Raw genomic sequence first — 25742 nt, forward strand, 5'->3', positions numbered from 1 at the left:
TGACCACAACGGACTAAACCTCTGAACTGTAAGCAGGCCCCAATTAAATGTTTTCCTTTATAAGAGTTGCGGTGGTCATGGTGTCCCTTCACAGCAATAGAAATCCCAGCTAGGGCTGGAGAGATGGCTCAGAGATTAAGAGCACAGACTACTCTTCCAGAGGTCCTGAGTTCAATTCCCAGCAACCACATAACCTCATAACCATCTGTAAGGAGATCTGGCGCCCTCTTCTGTATATATAATAAATAAATAAATCTTAAAAAAAAAAAAAAAAGAAAAGAAAGAAAGAAAGAAAGAAATCCCAACTAAAACACGACCTCACTTCTTCTGTTGGCCTGCCTTCCTCTATACCCAGCTCTCTCATCTATTTATTTATTTGTTTGTTTGTTTTAGTGTGTGTGTGTGTGCATGTGTGTGCTGATGCACATGTATCTCTCACAGGTCTCTATTGTTAACAGGTCTCTCTCCCTTTCTGGAAAGTCCATAATGCTTATCAGATAGACTAGTCTGGCTTGCCAATGAACTTTGAATATCTGTGTGACTCTACCTCCCCAGAGCAGTGATTACAAGTGCACACTACCGCATCAGGCCTTTTTAACCTGGGTTCTGAGTATCAAACTTGAATTCTTATTCTTACAAGCAAACAGGCCACCCACTGAGCCAACTCCCTTGTCTTTCTAGCTTGATTTAAAAACAGGGCTTCATTCTGTAGCCTTGTCAAGAATTGTCTTGGATTCATGGCAGTCCTCCTGCATCAACCTCCCAGATGCTGGGATTCCAGGAAGGAACCATCACATCCAGCTGCTGGTGTGTCTGAAGTTCAGGTCAAAAGACAGTGTTCAAAGTCCCCACCATTTCGTTCTGCCCCCCTGACAATTCAATTACCCCCAAACTGTTACATGAAGCCAAGAAGAAAAGACATACCAGTCATAGAAGGGTTAAGCAATTTTAGCAGAAACGTATAGGAAGGAAGGTGAAGAGCCAATTTCTCCCTCCCACATGTGGTGGTGGGAAGGAGTGCCTTCCTCTTTGTAATTCCTGGCAGGAGGCACAGGCAGGCCACTTCCTTCTGTTAATGGACCTACTATTACCAAGCACACACAGGCCTCCCAAACACATTCTTTCCAGTGTGGGGAGAAAACACACACACACACACACACACACACACACACACACACACACACACACACTAAAACAAACAGCCAAATAACCTAAGGAAAGAAAGATTTCTTCAATGAGCAGAGAGTCTTGCCCCGACTCCTGGAGTCAGTGGATCCCCATTGACTGTGTGGAATTGCATTTGATTTCTGTTCTGTTCTGCTCCTACATCTACCAGAATAATGGCTGTAATGGTCCTTAATGACTAATTTCTTTTTCATAGCATAAAAGACTTTGGATTGCATTGAATCCTTTCAGTTTAGCAACGGGCAGCTGTTTTCAACTGTTCTCTGCATCTGCAACACTCCAACTGTAAATGTTTCATAAACGCTACTTATGATGATGATGAGTAAGAGACACCAAGAGAGGCCTCTTTGGTATTCATTCTTTTGTATCTCTCCACTGCCCAGTCTCTTTCTGCAGAGCATGGGTTCACAGTTAACTTTCAAAATAGGTCAAGACGTCCTGACTCATCTCTGCTGTCTGTGTTTGCTGCCCTCCACACACAGGGAGGGGCCTCATCCCTTAGACTCTAGTGGGCAAAGTCCTCTCCTGGAAAACTTACTCTTGGCTATCTGCGATGGCTCTTCCCAAGCCATGGTTGGCAGAGGGATTACTGCCTAACTTCCCAATGGAGCAGACAGGTGCCTGAGAAATGGTGAGTGTGTGGATGAGGCAGAGTGGAACGTTCACGGCTGTCTAAGCTCGTGCTGCTTCTTACATCACGCTTTCTGGGGAATGGACACCTGTGATTCCAGCACTAGGACCAGGCACAGGGAGAGCACAAGTTCAGCCTGAACTACATAGTGAGATCCTGTCTTTAAAAAAAAGAAAGAAAAAAATGTGGAGGGTGAATGGAGGAAATGAAAAACAGAGAGAGAGGGGAAGAAGGAGGAAGAGGGGGAACGAAGAAATGAAAGGAAGGGAGAAAAGGTTTCCACATGGCATTTATATGTCTATAATGCACATTGATCATATTCATCACCCTTTATCTTCTCATGCCCATTTCCTCTCCCACTTATCTGCTTCCTCTTTCTAAATAACTCCCATTGCATGTCTGTGTCCTTTTTCTTTTGATCTGAATTCCTCACATGAGAGAAAATGTACATTTGTCTTAGAATATGGCCTATTTTGCTTAACATAATGATCCCCAGTTCCACCCATTTTCTCATAAACATAATTTTATTCTTCTCTATGTCTAACTAAGATTCCATTAGTACACGTTTTCTTTATCCATTCATGCAGCAATGGCTGGTTTCACAGCCCAGCTGTTGTAAGTATTCCTGCAGAAACCATGACTGTGCTCACTTTGACTTTGTCAGGCACACACCAGGTCAAGACTCTGTTCTTTTAGGGATATATCACTCTCCATCAACCTCCCCTGGCTTCACAGTCACCGGGACCTCATTGTATTTGTGACTTTCATCTTCCTGAATAAGAGTTCCTTGAAATAGTAGAATTACACCATCAATGCCAAAGCTGTGAGAATGTACCGTTTGGGTACATGAGAACCCAAGCAACCTAATCCCCTCCAAGAAAAGGTGGATACATCCACTTTAAAAATACAAGAGCTGAGCATGGTGGTGCAGGCCTTTAACCCCAGCCCTCAGGAGCAGAGGCCAGTGGATCTCTGTGAGTTCAAGGCCAACCAGCACTACACAGTGAGGTCCTTTCTCAAAAACATCAACAAAGCAAGAAAAAAAAAATGTACAACAGTATCTGCAGCAGTTTTATTTATAAAAGTCCAAACTAGAAATAAATAGCCTTTGTTTGAATGCTGGCTCCCCAATGAACACAAAACCTGTTGGCAAAACAACGTGAAGGAACTCCCCCGGCAATCTCTGTAGCGTCTCCAATTGAGTAGGGTGAACTGAGACATTTACTGAGATTCTGGAGTCTGCTTGACACCACCATGTCAGTGTAAGGACATGTGTTGGTTAAGACTAGGTAAGAATATGGTAGAGGAGGTGCTGGAGAGATGGCTCAATAGCTCAGAGCACCAGCTGCTCTTAAGTGGACCAGTTTGGTTTCCAGCACCCACATGGTGGCTCACAACCAAATATAAATCCAGTTCCAAGGGATCAGGCCTTCTCTTCTGGCTTTCAGAGGCACCAGGCATGCATGTGGTGCCCAGACATATATACAGGCAAACACCTGTACACATGAAATAAAATTCATTTCTTTGTAATTTAAAAAAAGGATATGATATAGAGGCTGGGGAGATGGTTTGGTGGTTAAGAGCATTTGTTAATTTGTTAAGGATCAGAGTTAAGTTAGCACATGTGTATTCATGCCTGTGTGTGTGTGTGTGTGTGTGTGTGTGTGTACATACTCTCACACTCACACACACACACAAATCTTTTAAAAGAACATTTAAAAAAGAACATAACGTAATACATGAGTCCTGATGGCCACAGCAAAACATGACTAGTGGTTTCAAAAAACAACCAATGCAATTTATTGTTTGATGATTTCTACTAAAGGACTCTCAATAAGTCCTGGGATGGATAATAAAGAGGTTTGGTTAGCAGCTAAGTGAGGTAGGTGCCCTTCAGGGATAACTCCTACATTAGCACAGCTTCAAAATGTCCTGTCCATTAGTTTCAGCTAATACCTTTCTGAGGAAACAGAAGCATGTATATATGATCTCTCTCTCTCTCTCTCTCTCTCTCTCTCTCTCTCTCTCCCCCCTCCCTGTGTGTGTATGTATGTGTGTGTGTGTATGTATGTATGTATGTGTGTGTATGTGTGTGTGAGTGTGTGTGTGTGTGTGTGTGTGTGTGTGTGTGTGTGTGTGTGTGTGTTTAGAATGCCTCATGTATGCTAAGGGAAGGGCTCTGCCAATATGCCATGTCCCCAGCCAAAAGGCCAGGTTTCTGCAAGATAAAATGAATATAAAGTGTGCATGTCCCAAATACTCTGTTTAGTTCAGTAAGAAGGAAAACAATAAGATGTTGCAACTAGTTCATAGAACCAGTCAAAGAGCAAAGACTCAAATAATTCTTAGGAGAATTTCCAAGTAATTTAAAAACAGGTTTATCTTCAAAGAGATCTGTCTTTGGCAGTTTGAATGTAATTGGCCCCCATAAGCTCATAGGAAGTGGTATGTTAGGAGGTGTGGCCTTGTTGGAGGGAGTGTGTCACTGTGGTGGTGGGCTTTGACATCTCCTATGCTCAAGCTATGCCTAGCTCAGTTCACTTCCTGTTGCCTGAGGATCAAGATTTAGAACTCTCAGCTCCTTCTCCAGCACCAAGTCTGCCTGCATACTGCCATGCTTCCTGCCACGATGATAGTGGACTAAACCTCTGAAACTGTAAGCCATCCAAATGAAATGTTTTCCTTCATGAAAACTGCATGAAAGACATGGTCATGATGTCTCTTCACAGTAAATAAAACCCCAACTAAGACATTGTCTGTCTGTCTGTCTATGCAAGAATCTCTTACTAGTTTTCTAAAACTAGTAGAAATATTAAAAGTTCAAAACTGAAAAAAAACTTAATTTTTCTTCTATTAAATAGAAACATAGTTTACTTTATAGTAGGATGGATAAAGTGAAAATTAACAATAAAATTTCTTGCAGAACGTAAAAAGAGTTCAAAGCTGGGTATGGTAGTTCATTCATGTAATCCCAGTCCTTATTGGACAGAGGCGGTAAGATCATTAAGGATTCTAAACCAGCTTGGGTTATATACTGGATTCCAACATAGCCTGGATTACAGAATGAGACCCTAGAGACAAAACAAGAAGTCAATAATAAATATAGCAAAATTTAAAGACTTTGTAGACCAGGCTGCCAATGATACTACATTCTCAAGAATGTTAACATGTGGACATGAAAGGAATTCTCAAATGTCATCTATTTTAAAAATAAAACCTTGAGCTATAGGAATAAGTCCTAACTACTGGTCCACATGGGATGATCATTTTGAGAGACAGTCCAGTCCTCCTAATGTCCAAACATTATGTCCCATCTCCATCCCCTCTTTTTCTGCTCCTGTGGCTAGTTCTGCTTATGACATCATGTTTCATTGCATAATTAAAAAGAATCTCATATGAGAGTCACTTGCATGGACTTCCACCAGGATATCAAGATAAGATTCTCTGGTCACTTGTCTTGTGAGGTTTCTCTCTCAGGCAAGGAGAGAAGATATTACTGAATTCTTGATTACCAGCCAGGAGGGAGGGCAGAGAACTCTGGATTTCACAAGATATACAAAGATAGATTCACACCCCTGCACAGGAGAGAATGCCATGAGTCAATAGATGAGGATAATTAAACCGTCTTGGTCAAGGACCAGACACAACTATTCAGATCCCTGAAAATCCATTAGACAAAATCTTGAGAAACATTATTTAAAACCTGTAATATTTCATCGCTGGTGGGTTGTTTTTTTAAGGCTTGTTTTATTTTAATGACTGATCCACCTGAGGCTACAGGCAGCCCGCTATGTAGAGACATGAGGGAAGTTTATTACTTGGCTTCTTCCTTGTTGGACAGCGTCTTGATGATCTTCTGCTTCTTGGCCTGGAAGGGCTCCTCCCGATGCTTTTGTGCATCCTTGGTCTTAGACCTGCAACCTCAACCTGGTCAGCCAGAAGCTTCTTGTGGGCCTTCTCTGATTTCAGCTTGCAGATGTGCTCCATGAGAATCAACTTGTTTTTGAAGATATTCCCTTGACCTTCAGGTACAGACTCTGATACATATGGCGGTCAATCTTCTTGAATTCACAGTAATTCCTGAGAAGTCGGCCCAGGATCCACATCCTTCTTACAGGTCACTTTCTCCAGCATTTGAAAGTTGGCGGTATCCTTCCGTTCCCCTATGCCCATATACCTGCCCTTCTGTCGAGCCAAAGTGTTTTTCCGGCATTGAGCCAGGAATGGACAGTCACAGGCTTCTGGATAATCGTCTTTGTTCAGCTTCCGGATCTGCTGGCGGAAGTTGGCATTGGCGATTTCATTGGGGTCCAACCAGACCTTCTTACCACAGTGGAGGACGCTGGTTGAAAGCCTCCTCTGTATCCTGAGCCTACTCACGGCTGCGGACACCACGGCAAAAGCAAAGAGCTTCCACTGGTGAGATTTTAAAGGTTAATAATTGCTGCTAAATGATGTTGCAGAAATAATAAAAACCTAATTCTCAGAAACACTACTTTGTGAAAAAAAAATAATAATCCAACCCCAAACTGAAAGCAAAATAATCATCATTTTTTTCAAAGCCCGCTGTGTTAATTTCCAATTTTCATCTTTTCTTCCTCCTACTTCCTCAGGATGATTTGTGTCTTCAAGATTCTTCTTCCAGGAAGCTTTGTCTTAGGACTGTAACCTGCTGAACTTTTTCTCTACTCCGAATCCTTTTAGAACTTAAGTTTTCTTATTTTTATTACATTTTTATTACTTAAAACAATTTTGAAATTTAAATATATTTGATCATATTCTTCCCCTCCCCCAAGTCCTTCCAGATCCGCCTCCCAGCACTCACCTGACTTCAACTTCTTTCTTATAAGAACAGAAACCCAATACAGCAAAATGCCCCAAACAAGAAAACAAAACAACACTCAAAAAGAAAAAACAAAAAACCCACCAAACTGTAACCAAATAAAATCACATTTTTTTAATAAAAAGCATGGAGTCCATTATATGCTGGTCAACTACTCCTGAACATGAGGCCTGCTCTGGATATACTAAGTGTCACTCCATTGGAGAAAACTGATTTTCCCTCTCCCAGCAGATATAAATGACAGTTCAGTTGTTAACCTTTACCCTAGTGGCTAGATTTTCATTCATTCATTCATTCATTCATTCAAAAAATGTAAAAAAAAAAATATGAAAGATAAAACCAAAATTATTATATTGAAGTTGGACAAGAAAGACCAACAGAAGGAAAAGAACCTGAGAGAAGGCACAAGAATCAGAGGCCCACTCTTTTGCACACTTAAAAACACTAAACTAGAAGCCATGATACATATAAAGAGGACCTGGTGCAGACCTGTGCAGGCCTTGCACATACTGCTTCAGTTTTTGTGAGTTCTTATGAGGTTTGCTCATGCTGACTTCGAGGGCCTTGCTTTCTTGGTGTCTTTTTAAAAAATGATTATTTATCTTATTTTTTGCATGTACGTCTGTGCTCCACACGTGTGCTTGGTGCCTTATGATAAGGGAAGTCAGAAAAGGGTGTTAGATCCCCTGGAACTAGAGTTGTGAACAGTTGTGAGCCACTGTGTGGGTGCTGGGAACTGAACCCCAGATCCTTTCCAAGAGAAATAAGAGTTTTTAACCACTGACCCACTCTCTAGCCTCTTAAAATTTTTTATTACCTTTATTTATTGTGTATATGTATGCATGAGTGCATGTGTGTACAGATATGTTCCAAGATGAGCATTTAGGGGTCAGAGGACAACTTACAGGAGTCAGTTCTCTCCTTCCATGATGAAGGTTCCAAGAATCCACTCAGATTGCCAGGCTTCGCAGCAGGTACCTTTACCCTCTGAGCTATCTTGCTGGCCCATTTTTAGCATTTTTAATGTATAGTTTGTTCTAGAAATTTTTTAGATCAACTTTATTAACTAGAAATTGAGTATAATAAAATGTACTCAAATTTACATTTTGATAATGGCCCACCATACAGTTAACAGCTGATTCCCCACCGTGCCACACTGATTTTTTTTTCTCTCCTGATACTGTGGATCAAACCCAGAGCCTCAGAAATGCCAGACAAATACTGAGCTACACCCCCAGCTGCCTAGCCTACTTCAGTCTCTCTGTTAGTTTGGGTTAGTTTGGTCTAATCTAGACTTTCATGAGAGGAATATTATATATTCTGAATGTCCATCTTATTTGGCTTGGCATAGTCTTTTGGGAATTATCTCTGCTGTTGCTTGGCATGTTAGTCTATGTTTTTAATCCCAGCACTCTGGAGGCAGAAGCAGGAGGATCTCTGAGTTCCAGGCCAATCAAGGTTACAAAGTGAGATCCTGTCTTTAAAAAAAAAAAAAGGAAAAAAGGAAGAGATCATCTCTAACATTGTGTGTAGCAATATAATATGCATTGATCTAGATTATATATCATTGTACTAATACACTTCAATTAGTTGACCCACATACTTTGTGTTGAAAATTTGGGATATTTCCAATATTTACTACCACAAAATTAGTATTGACATTTGTGTCCATTCCTTATGCACATATATACTTTCTTTTAGAAACCAGTTCAGGCTAGAGAGATACCTCAGTTGTTAAGAGCACTCATTGCTCTTATGGAAGACTGGGGTTCAGTTCCCAGCATCTACATGGTAGTTCACAAATGTCTATAACTCCAGTTCCAGGGGATCCAACACCCTCTTCTGACCTCCACAGGCACCGGGCACTCATGTGATTGATGTACATACATACTTGTAGGCAAAACACTCATACACATAAAATTCAATTTAAAAATGTAAATATTACTTCATTATTATATTTAAGGTATGCTTTAAATAAATAAATATGTGCCTAAAATAAAGGTATATAACTTGATGTGCCTATATGTGGTAGAATGATTGCTACTGCGAAGCAAATTACACACCTGTCATCCCATGGAGTTGGCTTCCTTTGTGTGCCTGGTAAAAAGCACCCAGCTTGCAGCAATTTTTCAGTATACAATATAGCACTTGTTAACAGTGACCTTCAAATCCTCAATTCAATGTCTGACTGGTCCAGCCCACATAATTGTGTCTGCATCCTTTGACCAGCATCCTTCTGTTTCCTCCCCTTCCTTGCTCCTGGTCATGACTCTTTCAACTTCTGTTTTTGTATTGGACTTCCCTCCCACCCCCCACCCCCACACACACAAAAAAAACTATTCAGGAGAAGCCTTTATTGAGGCCTAATATTACAACACCTAGAAGTATTCCAGGCTGACCAGAGAAGAAAAATTGAAAGCAGTTCAAGGAGGGGCATGGCATGGTTGCACGTGGCTTCTATGATTGTCCCATCACCAATCGCTAGTCTAACACATGCCTCCATTGAAAGCTTTGGACATGCACCGATCATAAGGTTTTTGTTGTGTCCTTGACGAGGTGTACCCCTTTCTACAGCAAGAATAGCTGCAGGACAGGTGCAGTTGCCTAGAACCCACAGAAGTTTGTCATGGCTGAGGGACAGTCTAACGGAGCCAGGCAATTTGTCTTGAGTGGTGAGGGAGCAAGGCGTCCTGAGGCAGAAGCCGGAGCTTCAAAGCGGCTGTGGGTGCAATGCTCCTTAAGGTTTTCTTAGGAGTGAGGAGAGAGCTTTCAAGGCAGAGGGCAGACTAGTTGGTTGCTAAAGCAGGGACTACTTGGCTGACAAAGGAAAGGTCTGTCAGCTGTCCCTGAAGGGCCGGGTGCCCATTCTGAATGGTTGCTCATTCATAAAACAAATAAAAACGTAAAAGGGTCCTTAAAATAAAGACCCAGGAGATTAACATTCTTAACAATAATTAAGTGTTTTCTCCCTAGGCAAATGCTGCTGAGAAAGAGTTGGGTCGCTCTGACCTATCTCATGAAGATTGCTGTATGTGTTGAACTTTTCCCATGTGACCCCTGACATTTACTCTAAGGGTGAGGGTGTCAGAACTTTCACACACTCCTTGCATGGATTTCTCTCCATTGTGGCTCACAGAAAATTTTAAGCATGAGGAAGGACAGCAGGCTTGTCCACATTCCTTATCCTCCTGAGATTTGTGTTTAGGTAGGATCTGTCATGATTCTTTTGTTAATTTTTAAATTGTAATTAAAATACTGTATCACTTGCTCCTTCCCTTTCTTCCCTCCAACACTTTCCATGTGTCCCCTTGCTCCCTCTCCAATTGACAGCTTATATTTTTGATTGTTGTATACATATTTGATGTAAAATATCTATAAACACACACACACACACACACACACACACACACACACACACACACACACACATATATATATATACATAAATATAACCCAATAAGTCAGTTCAGTGTTGCTCATATGTATATAACTTCAGGACTAACCATTTTGTATTGGATAATTAATTAGGGGTCTCATCCCCAGGAGAGACTAATTCTCTCAGCCATTAGCTCTTTATCTGGGGCAGGATCCACATTAACATGTCTACTGCTGTTGTTCATTGTTCAGGTCTTAGTTAGGCAGCCATGGTGGGTACCGTGGGTGCATCTTCCCTGTCATTTCTAGGAGACACAAGCTCCCAGCAGATGTGCTGGTCCTCTAGCTCTCACAATCCCACCCCCCTCTTCTGAGATGCTCCCTGAGCTGAAGATTCAGGAGCCGTGTTGTAGATGTATCTGTTGGGCCTGGGCACCCCCACCCCATGGTCAGTTGATCTCTGCATTATGACCAGTTGTGATTTTCTTTAATGGTCTCCATAGTTGCAAAGAAGTTTTTTTGATGAGGGATGAGAGCTACATTTATCTGTGGATGTAAGGAAACATTTTATAATGCAACCGGAAATTATGGGAGTCTAGTGAAGTTACAGCAGTAGGCTTTCCTCTAAGATCTGTGACCTCACTGGCCTGGTGTAGTTGTCTTGGTTTACAACACCAAGCGAGATTTCCCTTCTGTAGAACAGGCCTTAAGTTCAATTAGACATTTGTTGGTTATCACTAAGATATGAGTGTCACTACTGATGTGTGGTACATAGACATAATGGAATAGTATTCAGCTGTAAAGAAAAATGAAATCATGAAATTTACAGGTAAATGGAAAGGACTAGAAAATTGTCTACGGTGGAGGTAACCCAGACCCAGAAAGACAAAAGCTGAATATTCTCTTTCATCAGTGGTCCCTAGTTCTCAATCTTCAGATGTGAGTGTACAACCTGAAGTAACTTTAGAAACCAGGGAAGTCAAGAGGGACCATGGGGGTGGTCCTAGAGACAGGAAAGCAGGATACAGGGGTATGGAAAGTGAGGAAACAGGGAGGGGCTTTTAGTTGGGATGGGAAAGGGAAGTCAATACAGAAGGAGAGGGAGAGAGGACAAATAATGCTAAGGATGTTCAATAAACCTTCATGGAATCCTATTAATTTATATTTACCTGAAATTATATATGATACATATATACACACACACATATATATGCGTGTATATACATATATGTGTGTGTAACACACACACACACACACACACGTTATTGAGGGACAGGTGTGTGTTTATAAGAAAACTACGGAAGTGTCTTTCAAGGTGCCTGTGCCCTGTTCAGTCCCCACCAGCTGTGCAGCAGTCCTGATTGTCCCACGTCCTCATCAACACTTGCGTTGTCAGACATTTTATTTTTGTTGCTTTAGTGAATGCATAGTGATGTCTTTGTTGTGGTTTCATCTGCATTTCCTGTGTACTAATCATTTGGGACATATTTTCATGTGCCACAAGCAGGAGGAAGAAACTGCATGACAGATTAGGTCGTGCTAAGGAGCCACACACAGAAGCCGAGCTAGGGTGGGAATGTGCAATAGACAGGCATCTGCTGAGCCACTTCTCCATTTTCTTCTTTAAACAATAATTTATTTTCTATATTAAAAATATTTTTAAGAATTACTTTGTTTTAATAATTTATTTTTAAAGTAATTTATTAAGTTAAAACATAATTTTCTTTGCCATCATGTATTGTATGTGCATCGCATGCATATCTGGTACCCTTGGAGGTCAGAAAGGGCTTTGGATCTCCTGAAACCTGAGTCATGGGTGGTTGTGTGAGGGGGTCCCTGCAGGTATCCAGGTAGGGAAGCAAACCGCATGAAGAGATAAGAATGAAAACCCCGTGCAGATTGACTTTGTCAGCCTGGATCAGACTTCAGGGAGTCGAACGCCAGGCACTTCACTGTCAGCATGTTTAAGACACTGTACGATTTGGGAAAAGGCTTCCAGCAACAATCAGTTCAATCAGTCCACTTCCAGGTGCACAATAACGCTTAAGGTGTGACTACATAGAAACTCTTCTACAAAGTACACATGGCTACGAGGGTGGGTTCGATAGCAAAAGGGCCTAGAATTTAGCGTGGTCTCTGACTGAGACAGCATAAAGGTTAGCAGGCCACAAAGTACTTGTGACATCTCCCCTATGGATGGGTAATGGTCTAGGGAGGGAAGAGTCTGAGATAAACATTCTGGGGAATTTGGGTGAGGTCTGCCTCTATAGCTAAAGGTGGATGAGGTCTGCCTCCACAGATGACAAAAAGGTCACCAGGTCATTAACCAAATCCACCCTCAGCCTTCCGAATGGAATGCAGGTATTTGATTTTTATCTTCTCCATTGAGGAGAGACCCCTGGCATGATTAACATTCCTGGTTCTCTTAGTGTTTCTCTGTGAGTACAAGGACCTCTGTGCCCCCAACAGTTGTGATCTGCCATGTGGGAACTGAACTCAAGTCCTCTGGAATCAAGTCCACTGGTTGCTCCCAGGCTCATGTTTAGTTACCTTTCTTAAATTCTTCCCTCCTTCTCCTTCTGTATCGACCTACCTTTCCCATTCCAACCTTGCTCTTAACTATTGAGCCATCCCTCTGGTCTCTCTTTTTGGATTTTTTGTTTGTTTGTTTGTTCTTGTTTTTTGAGACAGAGTTTCTTTGTGAAGCAGTCCTGGCTTTCTGGAAACTCTAAGAGATCCACCTGCCTCTGCTTCCCGAGTGCTTGGGTTAAATGTATTTGGATTTTTAACATTGTTTTTATGTGTATAGTAATTGAGTGAATTAGAGAAAAGTAGATAATTATTATAAAACTTATTTAAGGGGCTGGAGAGATGGCTCAGAGGTTAAGAGCACTGGCTGCTCTTCCAGAGGTACTGAGTTCAATTCCCAACAACCACATGGTAGCTCACAACCATCGGTAATGAGATCTGGTGCCCTCTTCTGGCCTGCAGTCATATATGCTGTATACAGAATAAATAAATAAATCTTAAAAAAAAAAAAAAAAAAAAAAAAAAACTTATTTAAGCCAGGGGGTGGTGTTGCACGTCTTTAATCTCAGCACTCAGGAGGCACAGAAAGATGGATCTCTGTGAGTTTGAGGCTAGCCTGGTCTACAGAGTGAACTCCAGGACAGCCAGGACTACTCAAAGAAACCTTGTCTTGAAAAACAAAACCCCCAAAACACAAAACCTTATTTAAAATATACTTATTAATATCAATGAAAATTGAGAATTTTGTCAATCCCCTAGTAACAGTGAATACATGCCATTAAACTTCTATGTAAGCTCTACAATTAGTGTGGTCTTCAGGTAGTACATTCAGATATGATATATTGTACTGTACTTGGCTTTGAGGACAGTATTTACTCTCCTGGTTAGCTTTAGCTGTCAACTTGAAACAACCCAGGGTTATCTGAAAGAGTCTCAACTGGCGGATTGCCTCTATGAGTACAACCTGTGGGCATGTCTGGGGGGCATTTTCTTGATGAAAAATTTTATCAGCCTACCATGGGTGATAAAGGTTACTGGGCAGATGGGTGTTGGAATGTATAAGGTAGGAAACTAAGCACAAGTCTGGGAACAAGCCAGTAAACAACATTCCTTGGTATGGTCTCTGTTTCGGTTCCTGTCTCCAGATTCCTGCTTTGACGTCCCTCAAGGAGGGACTGTGTAAGATGAAATAAACCCTCTCCTCCCTGAGTAAGGTTTGGTCAGAGTTATTTTATCATAGCAACAGAACAGCAGACTAGGACACTCATTCTAAAAAGTAGAAAGGAAATTTAATTCGCTTCTACAGCATATAAAGCCTTCAAATCGTTTCCATGACTTGACATTTGGACTTCTTGCGTGGTTACACTCCGGCCAACAAGTTTGTGTTTATCTTTTCATGTTTTGCTTCTTGATGACATGATAGGAAATGGGAAATATGACCTCAGAATTCTCTAAGCAAACAATGCATGGTGTTTATGTCCAGTAAATTAGGAGCCAAATCAATATAATTATCACTATATATCTCCTCCTCCTCTTCCTCCTCCTCCTCCTCTTCCTCCTCCTCCTCCTCCCAGCATTAGGGATCAAATGAGCCTTAAGCTCATGGTTCTCCCACTGAGTTGCACCTCTAGATCCTGTAGTACTTAAAAAAACAGTCTCTCTGTAATTGCTTCATGTGCTCTCAATGCGTTGATAAGAATCATGTAATTTACAGGCCTATTGAAGTTCATTGTGGAACAAATAAATAGAAGCATTACATTTTTCTGCTCCTCAGCTTGTTGAATTTCAATGCTTATGTTCAGTAGGCTTTCTGCTCAACACTGGCTCAAGCAGCTGAGCAGATTATTTAAAGCAATGTCTCGAGTTCATCCTTCATGTCAAAAGACATTCTCCAGATGTTCTGGACATCTTGTACACATCCAGTCACAGTCCCCATGCCTCCTCCCCCGAGAGGAGGCACTATCCTGACTGGATTGCAGGGTACTTCTTCCTCCTCCACTTTTCCCCTCTGAGCTTCACTCACAGGTTTCTTTTTCTCTTCTTCTTCGCAGTTACTTGTTTTCTATTTGTTGCCTTGGTTTAGTCACTTTGAGGCAGGGTCTTACGTAGCTTAGGCTGGCCTTGAACTCCTGATCTTCCTGCATTCACTTCCTGAATGCTGGTATATAGTCATATCCCTCCATGCCTGGCTCTCTGGTAGCTACTTGTTATAGACTCACACATGCTCTAGATAACTTCTCCTAGGGGTTTTCATGGTGTGTGTGTGGGGGGGTATTTATTGATATTTCCCTTTATCACATTCTATCTGCCCTCTTTACTTCTATAAATCAGTATTTAGATATTAAGGCCTCTTCAGGTTCAAGTTTCAACAAGCCTATTTCATAGATGGTGGCATGCATTTCATCAGGAAGCCTGCTGTGTGTTTTTTTTCTCTCTCTGTCTTCCTATTCCCTGATCAGCTGTGGATGTTCAATAACCACACAATCTCCAAGGACTGCATAGTGGCATATTGTTCTCACACTGCCCTTTCTCTATTTTTGGAATCTCCATCCTTTCTACTCTTTGCTTTTTTTTTTTTTTTAAGATTTATTTATTATATATACAGAAAAGGGTGCTAGATCTCATTACAGATGGTTGTGAGCCACCATGTGGGTGCTGGGAATTGAACTCAGGACCTCTGGAAGAGCAGTTGGTGCTCTTAACCTCTGAGCCATCTCTCCAGCCCTCACTCTTTGCTTTTATAGTGATCGTCTTGCTTAGTTTCTTATTGCTGTGATAAAATGACATAGCCCAGCTAATCTATGAAAGAAAGCATCTAGTTTGACTTACAGTTTCAGAGGGTCAGAGTCCATAACAGTGGTGTGAAGAAACAGCTGGGAGCTCACATCTTTATCCACTACTGGGGATATCAGGAGTCTTTTGTAACCTCAAAGCACTCCTCCATTGACACACCTCCTCCAACAAGACCACACCTCCTAATCCCTCCCAAACAGTTCCACCATTTGGGGACCAAGCATCCAGACATATGAGCCTATGGGACTACTCTCATTCAAGCCACCTCAGTGATTAAAGTCATACAGAAGCCGGGCAGTGGCGGCGCACACCTTTAATCCCAGCACTTGGGAGGCAGAGACAGGAGGATCTCTGTGAGTTCGAGGCCAGGTTTACAGAGTGAGTTCCAGGACAGACAGCCAGGGTGGTTCCACAGAGAAACCCTGTCTCAAGAAAAAAAATCATAAAGAAAAAATAAGGTGAATCTTCTTTATTAATTAATTTTTTTAAAAGACAAATGATTAATTCAATGGTCTCTCCAAAATGGATTTTTGTGTGTGAGATAATGCATGCATGGGTTTAAAGATGCTTGATGTAAGACTCTAAGCCCTCATTCATGATAGAGTTATCTCATCTGTGGAACTCTTTGAAATAGCTCTAACTCCTCAAAAGACATATTTTTTAAAGTCAGGGACTTTCTTTGTAGCTTGTGCTGACCTTGAACTCGTGGTAATCCTCTTAGCCCCCTGAGTGCAGGAATTACAGGTGTGAGGCACCCTGCCCAGCTTTAAAGCCTTTCCAACAAGAACATGAATGTAAGAAAAGATCAGGGAGGATTGGGGTGGCTTACTTTTTGTTAAAAGTCCGATCGTCCGTTCATATTGTTGGTGCCCAATGCACCAGAGACAGGCAGTGTCAGAATGTGAGCCACAGAAGGTGTCTGTTACGTTAACAGAAATCAAGACTGACAGGTCTGACTCACCATCCTCACTGTCAAATGACCGCTGGTGGCCTTGAGGAGGACCTGCCTTCCATTCTAGATGGCGCACAGCTGGGCCTTGACGAGAATTCAGCCTCTGGAGCACTGAAGTGTCTGCTCCATTTATGCCCTTACCTTCTGTCCTTTCTTGTAGTTTCCATTACTAAATGGTTGCAAGAACTTAGATTAGAGAAGTAGTTTGCCTTTTGTTTTTTTGTTTGTAATGAAACATTTTAGAAGCTTTGGAGATGGGTGAGTAAAGGACCTGTCATTTCAATTTTATTACTAGCAGTGAGCCCCATTGTGAATTAATATTTAGTTAGTTAATTATCTTGTGTCTCATTGTTTATTTATTTATTCATTTGTTTATTGGCCTGTGTCTGTGCAAGCAGGTTCATGCACCTGTGCACACACAGAGACCAGGGGACGGCATTGGATCTCTCCAAGCTGGAATTGCAGCATTTGCCTGGCATGTTTTATGGTGCTAAACTCCAGGCCTCATGATTATGCAGCAAGCACTCTTAATAGTGAAGCCATATATCTGTCCCTTAATAAATCATGTTAAACATGAAAAATGGGCAGTATCATAAGCATCTGTCGACTGATTGGGTAGAGCTCACAGAGCCTGTTATTTTGTCATATTTACCTCACACCATTTCAGTTTTTTAATGTTTTGTTTAAGAAAGCTTCTTGTTGTGTAGCCAAAGCTAATCTTGAACTTGAGATCCTTTGCTCTCTCTGTGCTTGGTGTTAGACCCAGCTTAAAGTGTAAACAGATCCTTTGCCCATGGTGAGAGATTGGACCCAGAGCCCCACAATTGCAAGGCAAGCACCCTACCACAGAGCTAGATCCCCAATCCATCACAGTTATACTATTTGAAAACTGACATATAGTTTCCTTTTCTCAGGTCTTCATACTTCCTCACTGCAGAAGCTGCCATCATTCAGACGTGGGCTAGTGTCTTTCTTAGTCACATTGCCTGCTTATGCCCTATAGTTAATTATATGTGAAAAGCGTTTTAGAATTGTGTTTTCAAGGTTTATATGAATATCATACCACATGGAGTCTCATCCACCAACTCACTTTTCTCACTGAAGATTTTGTTTGGGGACACTATGTTGATATGCCAAGTTTATTACTGTCCTTTGGCATGAAGTCTATCACTGGAATGTACCTTGATTTATTTGTACAATCCCTTGATAATGAATAGGTATGCTTCTAATCTTCCCTATTATAGCATAATGTTTCCAGTAATATCTTTAAATATGCATCAGGGAGAATTTCTCTAGGAATCAATGTAGAATCAGAATCAATAGAGCACAGGACATCTTATATATTCAATTGGTTTGTTTGGTTTTGATACAGGTTCTCAAGTAACCCAGGCTAGCCTCAAATTTGTTCTGTTCTCAGACCCTCCCTTGAACTTCTAATTCTTCTGCTTCTGCTTCCCTTCTCAGTGCTGAGATTATAGGGGGCAGAGGGTGCCACCAAGACCAACGTATCTTCAACTTTAATAACAGCTCACTCACTTGCTCATTCATTCATTCATTCATTCATGGTGCATACATTCATCAACAGTTGTTGAAGACTCACATGTGTCATGAATATTCTGCAGAAGACAATGGATAAGTTAAAAAGTTAAATGACTTCGAGTAGCTGTCATTAAGGAGAGCAGAGAAAGCTGCATGACCAAATTAACTCAAGTTTCCAAGTCCAAGCACAAAGATGGGAAGAAAGCTGGTTGGTAATGAGGAGAGGAAATATTCCCAGTTCCTTTACATTCCTTTTATTTTTAAATTTCCCACTATCTTTATTTTATGTGTATGGGTGTTTTGCCTGCATAGATGTATATGCATCTGTGCATACTGTGCCCAAAGAAGATAGAAGGAGTTACATGCCCTGGGGCTGGAGTTACTGATGTTTGTGTGTGGTGATATTTTATTTGTGATGAAATGTGATATTTTATTTGTATGTTAATAAATAAAGTTTCCTGGAGATCAGAGGTCAAATAGCCATTAGGCAGAAGTCTGGTGGTGGTAGCACATGCCCTTAATCTGATCACATGGCAGGCAGAGTTACTGTGTGGTCAAGGACACAGCCAAGCGTGGTGACAGTGCCTTTAATCCCAGTACCAACCATAGAGACCTGGAGGTCTGTATAGACAGGCAGTGACAAGGAAATCATGTGGCTGGGCTTAGAGCCAATGAGAAAGCAAAACAGAAAGGCAATAAAAGCACAAGTCAGGCAGGAAGTAGCTCTCTCTGGGGAAGTGATGGCCGTGAGGTGGTAAAATAAGGTAGTCGTGGCTCTCTGATCTCTTTGGCTATTACTTCTGTATTTGGCTTTGTGTTTTTTTTTCTTTCTTGTTTTCTTTTTGGTTTGTCTAAACTTTAATTTTTAAAAACTGACATTTAAAGTAGCCTGATAGACTATGAGAGTGTTCTGCTACAAGCTGGACACAACATATAATTTCAAAAGTTCCCTTAGCAGTTGTATGAGTCCACAAAAAGAACATTAAAATTTGAGACCAAAAGAACTTCAACAAGAAACTCTTTTACTTCAATAACAGTTTGGCAAGGTATCAGGCTTGTAAAATCTTCTCTTTCCAAGAACAGAAATTGGAATAGCATGTCATGTCACCTATACTTTTTAATCACAACAGGGTTTATTGTTGATTGATATTATAATTTACTCATCTTCCCGTTGTGGCTCTGTGTTTCTTATTTACTAAGACTGTTTAGAATTTCGTCTACAGTTGTGAGCCACCATGTGATGCTGTGGCTTGAACCCAGGTCCTCTGGAAGAGCAACCCTTGCTCTAAATTGCTGAGTCATCTCTCTAGCTTTCCACTTCCTTAAATTTTTCAAAATTTTATTTTAACGTGTGTGTGTGTGTGTGTGTGTGTGTGTGTGTGTGTATACACATATGGGTATGTGTGAAAGTCAGAAGACAACTTTAAAACCCATTCTCTTTCCACTTTCCATGGGAACAAGACTCAGGTCTCTTAGGCAGTGTAGCAAGGACCTTTACTCACTACCAAGTTCCTTAAAATCAGTCGATCTCACCTTACTTAATACAGTGACCCTTTAATACAGCTCCTCATGGTGTGGTGACCCCCAACCATAAAATTCTTTTCATTGCTACTTCATAACTCTAAGTTTGCCACTGTTATGAATTATGGTGTAAGTGTCTATGTTTTCCAATGGTCTTAGGTGACCCCCGTGAAAAGGCTGTTCAATCCCCGAAGGGGTCACGACCCATGGGTTGAGAACAACTGCTTTAGAATCTAACAGGTAGTTATTGCTGGACCAAGCCAGGAAGTTGACCCATGGTTACGAGTAGACATAGAGAGGAGAGGGAATATGGTCAAGCAGGATGAGTGTCTGAAACAATTGTTTTACATATTCTTCCACATACACCCCACCACCACTATCCCCTAACACACACACACACACACACACACACACACACACACACACACACACACACACACACACACCAGTAGTAATCAGTGAAGCTGGAGGTCCAACTCAGAGACAAGAGGAAGTTGCTTACCCAGGTCTGCCTGTCTCCATCAAGGAGCCTCTCTGACTGTGCTGGTTGTCCATCTGGAGTAGTGTGAAGTTATTTTAAATGACTCTGCCAAGTTGCACAGATGCTGCGAAATTCGCCAGCTCCTAAGTCTGGCTTTTTGGCTGGTTTTTCTCTTTATTCTAGTTCATGTGGGCACTCCTATCTCCAGTACGGGTTTTGCTAATATGCCCTAATTGTTTTTAATCCTCCTTAAAAGGAGACCATTTGCACTGATCCACATTCAAGCAGTATGAATGCGCGGTTTGTCCACGTTCTACGGGACATATTCTATGTAAGTCATGTGTACTTGATGCTCTAGTTTGCTTTCCTATTGTCGCGATAAAGTACTGACCAAATGCATCGTGGGGAGGAAAGGGTTTATTTCAGCTTATAAGTTTCAGTTCACCACTGGGGAAGTTAGGGCAGGAACTCAGATGGTAGCAAAGGCAGGAACCAGGGAAGAATGCTGCTTGCTGGCCTGCTCTCTCCTGTTCATGCTCAGTCAGCTTTCTCATACAACTTTATATCAACTGCTCAGGGGCAGCACCCCCCACATCAACAATCAGGATAACTCCCCACAGTCATGGCCATAGGTCAGTTTGGTCTGAGCAATCTCTCAGTTGAGATTCCCTCTTCTCAAGTGACTCTTGGTTGTACCAAGTTGACAATAAAACTAGCCAGGGTACCTGGGAGATGTAAAATTATATCATCCTGTTCAACAGCTGTGTTAGTCATGTTTTTCTTCTTCTTCTTCTTCTTCTTCTTCTTCTTCTTCTTCTTCTTCTTCTTCTTCTTTTTGTCTCTGTGACAAAATGAGTGAAATAATTTAATGGAGGAAGAATTACTTTCATCCTGGTTTCAGAGTTTTGAGGAATGTGGTGGGAGCAGAACAGCTCACCCTGTGGCAGCCAGAAAGCAGGGGATGTGGGGAGAGAGGGACAAGGAGAGAAGAATACCTGCTTTAGCAGGCTCCCCATTTCCCCCTTTTCATTCCCTCCAGGCTACAGCTTAGGGGAAGGTGTCACCCACAGTCAAGGTGGGTGTTTCTTTCTTAGTCAGGCTAATCTGGAAGCTCCTTTGCAGACACACCCTCATGAGGGGCACTTGATCAATGTAGGCACTTCTCAAGCCAATCAAGTTGACAATCAAGAGGAACAGTCACCGCAGAGTGTAGAGAGGTCCCTAGGAATCTACAAAGATGACTCCACTATAGACTATTGGCAATGGTCGACAGGGTGCCTGAACTGACCTACTCTGGTGATCGGATAGCTGAATACCCTAACTGACATCATAGAACCCTCCCTCATCCAGTGACTGACTGATGGAAGCAGATGCAGAGATCCACAGCTGGGTTCCAGGCGGAGCTCCAGGAGTCCAGTTGACAAAAGAGAGAGGAGTGATTATATGAACAAGAAATATCGAGACCATGATTGGAAGAAGTACAGAGACAACTAGCCAAACTAGTGGAAGGAAACACATGAACTGTGGACCAATAGCTGAGGAGCCCCCATGGTACTGGACTAGGCCCTCTGGACAAGTGAGACAGTTGTTTAGCTTGAACTGTTTAGGGGGCCCCCAGGCAGTGGGACCGGGACCTGTCCTTAGTGCACGAGCCAGCTTTTTGGAACCTAGTACCTATGCTGAGACATTTGCTCAGCTTTGGTGCAGGGAGGAGGGGCTTAGACCTGCCTCATCTGAATATACCAGGCTCTGCTGACTTTGGGGGGGGGGGAGGGAGAAGGTGGGAATGAGGGATAGGTTGGGGGAGAAGGCTGGAGGGTAGGAGGAGGGAGGACAGGGGAATCTGTGGTTGATATGTAAAAACTAATAAAAAAATCTCTTAATAATAATAATAATAATAATAATAATAATAATAATAAAAGAGGAACAGTCACAAAGCCTTAATGAGAGACTCCAGGAAGGGTGACCTAGTCTTGATGATTCAACCACATGGGTGGCCTAAAAGAGAGTGACTCACTTGTCCCAGCTACTGGATTAATAGGCCAGACTTCTATGCTGAAAGCATGCCTAGGACTGATATTTATCACTAAACGCTGCCAGAGCTTTGGCCCACTTGGCACGCAGCCTGCATCCTCTCTACCTTGCTTCTCTGGTTGCACCACTAATTTGCATCCCACACATCAGCGACTCTAAAGCATGATGAGGATTCTGGCTGGACCAAGAATGATTTATCCATCTCCCCAGGAGTGACCAGCTCACAGGCAGGGCAGTAGCACTTTTGTACCTTTGCCAAAATTCACAACCAGGGAGAGATAATTAAAGCCAGGCAGGAAGAGCTGAAGTCTTTGAAAGCCTCGCATAATGTTAACTCCCGCTTCAGGATTTGAGGAGGGAATTCAAAGGTCACCCTCAGAAAAGTCAGAGACCATTAAAACCAGCCACGTTTAAAACATGTCTACTCATAAAACTCCCTGAGAGATGTCTTACCACAATTCAAAGAACATCTACCCATCTCTCTTCACGTCCCTCTAATAAATTTTTGCCCCTGGACAAAGATACCCTCTGTCACCCTGCCAAGTCCTGACCTACACACTGGATCTGCATTAGTAAAAAAACACAGATGGGTATTAATTGCTGCCGACAGAGAGCTTAGCCTTCTTGGACATGGGGAAATTAGCTTTTTTATGGGTTAGGTCTCTCCTGGAATCCATAGTCAGCTATGATACACAGCTACCCTGAATCTAAGATTCTAAACTAAGGATGAAGAATCTTGGTCACAAGCTTCATCTTGCTTTAAAGCCACACATTCTGTTTTCTCCTGTTACTGAGAGACTAAGGCCAGCACAGAGAGGCCACTCAACCTGGCAGATGAGGACAAGAGGTGGAGCTGTCATGGAGAACAAAAGAAGGGTGTGGCATGGGACTCACTATGGCTGAATGAGAAATCCAAACAAAGAGGTATATACAAGTCAATGTCACGTCTGGAGGTGTGAGAGGGTATTGTGAGCATATCTGGAGAGAGTGTCACCAGCTATTAACCTTTCCTTTGCCATCCCTGGGACAATGCACAGGCAAGTCAGCCATTTCAAGGGACTGATAGAGGATGGATTTGTTTTTACCTTCTTTGTTCATTAACATTACATTTTCTGGTATATTCTGTTTGCAAGATGCTAGGCAGAATTCCCTGACTCCAGTTACTCCCTCTTCAGGGAAGCAAACACTGAAGGGATTGTAGATGTTCTTAGGAGCTCACTACATCTTTTCTATCTTGGTTCAACAGGGCTTGGCATGGAGGTATGGGGCAGAGGAGAGGGTCTTGGCAGCCAGAGAGAATCATGGGAACTTTTTAGAAGGTATGAAGAAAGTGGCTGAGAGAAGAGGCAATGGGTGGGCAGACCGGAAGTGGCCTTTGGCTTGGGTAAGGGGATTAACAATGAGAGCAGGTTGAATGGATGCTCCCACTTTGAGTTTCTGTGTGCCTGCTGGCTTGTCCTTCAGTTTGTGATTCTTCTGCTACATGTACCTCATCTTGGTGCAGGTTGGCCCTTTAAGTGTTGTAAAAGGAAATGTTCTTAGTGGAGAGTTGCAGTAAGTTGTGTCCAAATGCCATGCTGCCCAGCCTGGCCTTTCACCGCAGGGGTATGATCTCGATCTCAGCAGCTAGAGAATGGAGGAACTCTGAACCTAGATTTGCACACTGTCAAGTAAATGGGCGCTAGAAGATCAGTAAGAGAAGACGGGTGAAATGTTTTTTGAGATCTCTAAGTACCTCCACTGAAACAGAAATACTTCTAAAATCAGAGACTGTGTGGTTGGCTCTTCCATAGAAAGGGATGACTTCCTTCCTGATCAGAGAGGCAGTAGCTGATACATGAAAGGAAGGGAAAAATAGTGGAGAGAAGACATATCCAGTATGTGTGCATGTACATGTGCGCTCCAGCCCCAGACTGCTCTTTCACATTCTGGAGCTCAAGCAGAAACTGTTAGGTCCTCTCAGTGAACAAAAATGAGGATTGGATGGCCACAGAGTTCTTGTGCCAATCATGTTTCAGGCTCAACTATTGAGATTTAGATTGCTGTTTCCCTGGGCAGTGAGGAACTAGGTGGTTTCAGACTCTCAAGGACTTGTGTTCTGGTCCTATTGCCATCAATCAATCAAAGAATACTTAGGTCAGGGAGTGATGTGATGCCAGTCCTGGAGATGTAGTGAGATGGTCATCTATAGCTCATAGTTGTCAAGCATGAAGAATCATCGGAATTACCTATGGGGCTTTTAAAATTACAGCATCAGACTCTCATGGATGCCCTTGGTTTTTGGAGTACATTAGTGATGAGAGCTTGCTTAGGATCTTCCAGAGCACATCTGTGACAGGTGGCTGGTAGAAACACAGCTTCTCATCTTCCTGCTCTGACTATATTTTCTAGTGATCATGATAAGCCTCATGTTCCAGGAGTATAGCATGGGGTGGGTACATGGCACCTCTAGTTTTGTAAGAATATATTGTCATTTACTCCCTAACCAGTTCTCTCAATTACTTGGCCAGGTAGGATCAAATAAGTAGGATGGGTTGTTTTTCTAAAGGGGAGCAGGGGATGTAGTGGTGGTATCGGAGGTGGTGATGGTGATCGTCTCAGAGATGTTGAGGATAGCCATGATGCAGGAGCAGCATCTGTAATGTAGACTAGTGCCTGCGGTAGCAGGAATGCCTAGGGCTGCTCTGTCATTGATCTTATTCACTTGACAGGTGTGTGAGTCAGCTACTTTCAAAAGGCTAAGAACAGAGTGAACATATATAAATCAAGGTTTTATAAATTAAATATTTCCATTTGACTCACACTGTAATTTCGGAGGCATTAAATCTTTATTCTGAATGACCTTTCATTGTCAGAGATGGACTATTTTAGCCTTCAGTTAAGCATCTCCCTGTTGCATCTGGAACGTATGACTATTTTGTAAAAGAACTGCTAAGGATTACTGGAATTTATACTTAAGTAATCATTTCATAAGAAGTAATTGCCATGCCTGGAAATGCATTAAATATTCCTATTTTCATCAGATGAAATTTTCTTTCACTGAACATTGTAGGAGAAATATGCTAGGCCATACTCTAGGGAGGAAAAAATATTTAAAGGTATTAAAGAGACAAGTTATCTCTATATTCCATTTTTCATTAGTATGTCAGCAGATCATTCTATTAGGAAATGAAAATAAATAATAAAAATACAATAATGATGTTCTAGACATTAAAATAAAAAATTCTCCCTGGGGCTTAATGTTCTTAGGGGAAAATGGACTCATAAAAATATTTAAAGATAAATTATATCATAAATTTGATTGTAAATTCAATAAGACAAACTGACACAATAATCCTATGTACAATCCAGTCCAATGACTAACATTATTTTATTTTCCTGTGTTGTTTTTTTAAGACAAGGTTCTCATGTAGCCCATGCTGGTCTCAAACTTACTATGTAGTCAAGGATGGTCTCGAACCTCTGATTCTCCTGCCCCTGCTTCCTGGGTTGTGATGGCATTGCAGTCACGCACCACCTCACCATTTGTATGATGCCGAGACTTAAACCCATGGCTTCAGGTAGGTCAGGCAAGGCACTGTACCACTCTAACATCCCCACACTATCCTGTGTCACTTTTTCAGTACGTTTGTCACTGACATCATCCTTTGGTTGCTACCGAGCAACAGCAGATGCCTAACACTTTCCAGTACTCACCACAGCAGTCCTGGTGGCCTCCTTGTTTCTGTTTTACAAAAGAAGAAACTAAATTCCAAGAGGTTTTAAGCAACTCATCTGAGAATGAATCCCAGCCCTAAAACCCAGATTTGGTTCTTCACTGGGACACCCCCACACTTGCTCACAGACGTGAGTAATTATG

General features: G+C 41.9%; 1 pseudogene; it reads right to left on the reverse strand.

Annotated features, from left to right (window-relative positions):
* Positions 1-5630: 5630 nt before the first annotated feature.
* Positions 5631-25742, reverse strand: part of LOC118587649 — a 32490-nt pseudogene continuing 12378 nt past the window's right edge.

Source organism: Onychomys torridus, chromosome 7, assembly GCF_903995425.1.
Source record: "Onychomys torridus chromosome 7, mOncTor1.1, whole genome shotgun sequence".
NCBI classification, from domain to species: Eukaryota; Metazoa; Chordata; class Mammalia; order Rodentia; family Cricetidae; genus Onychomys; species Onychomys torridus.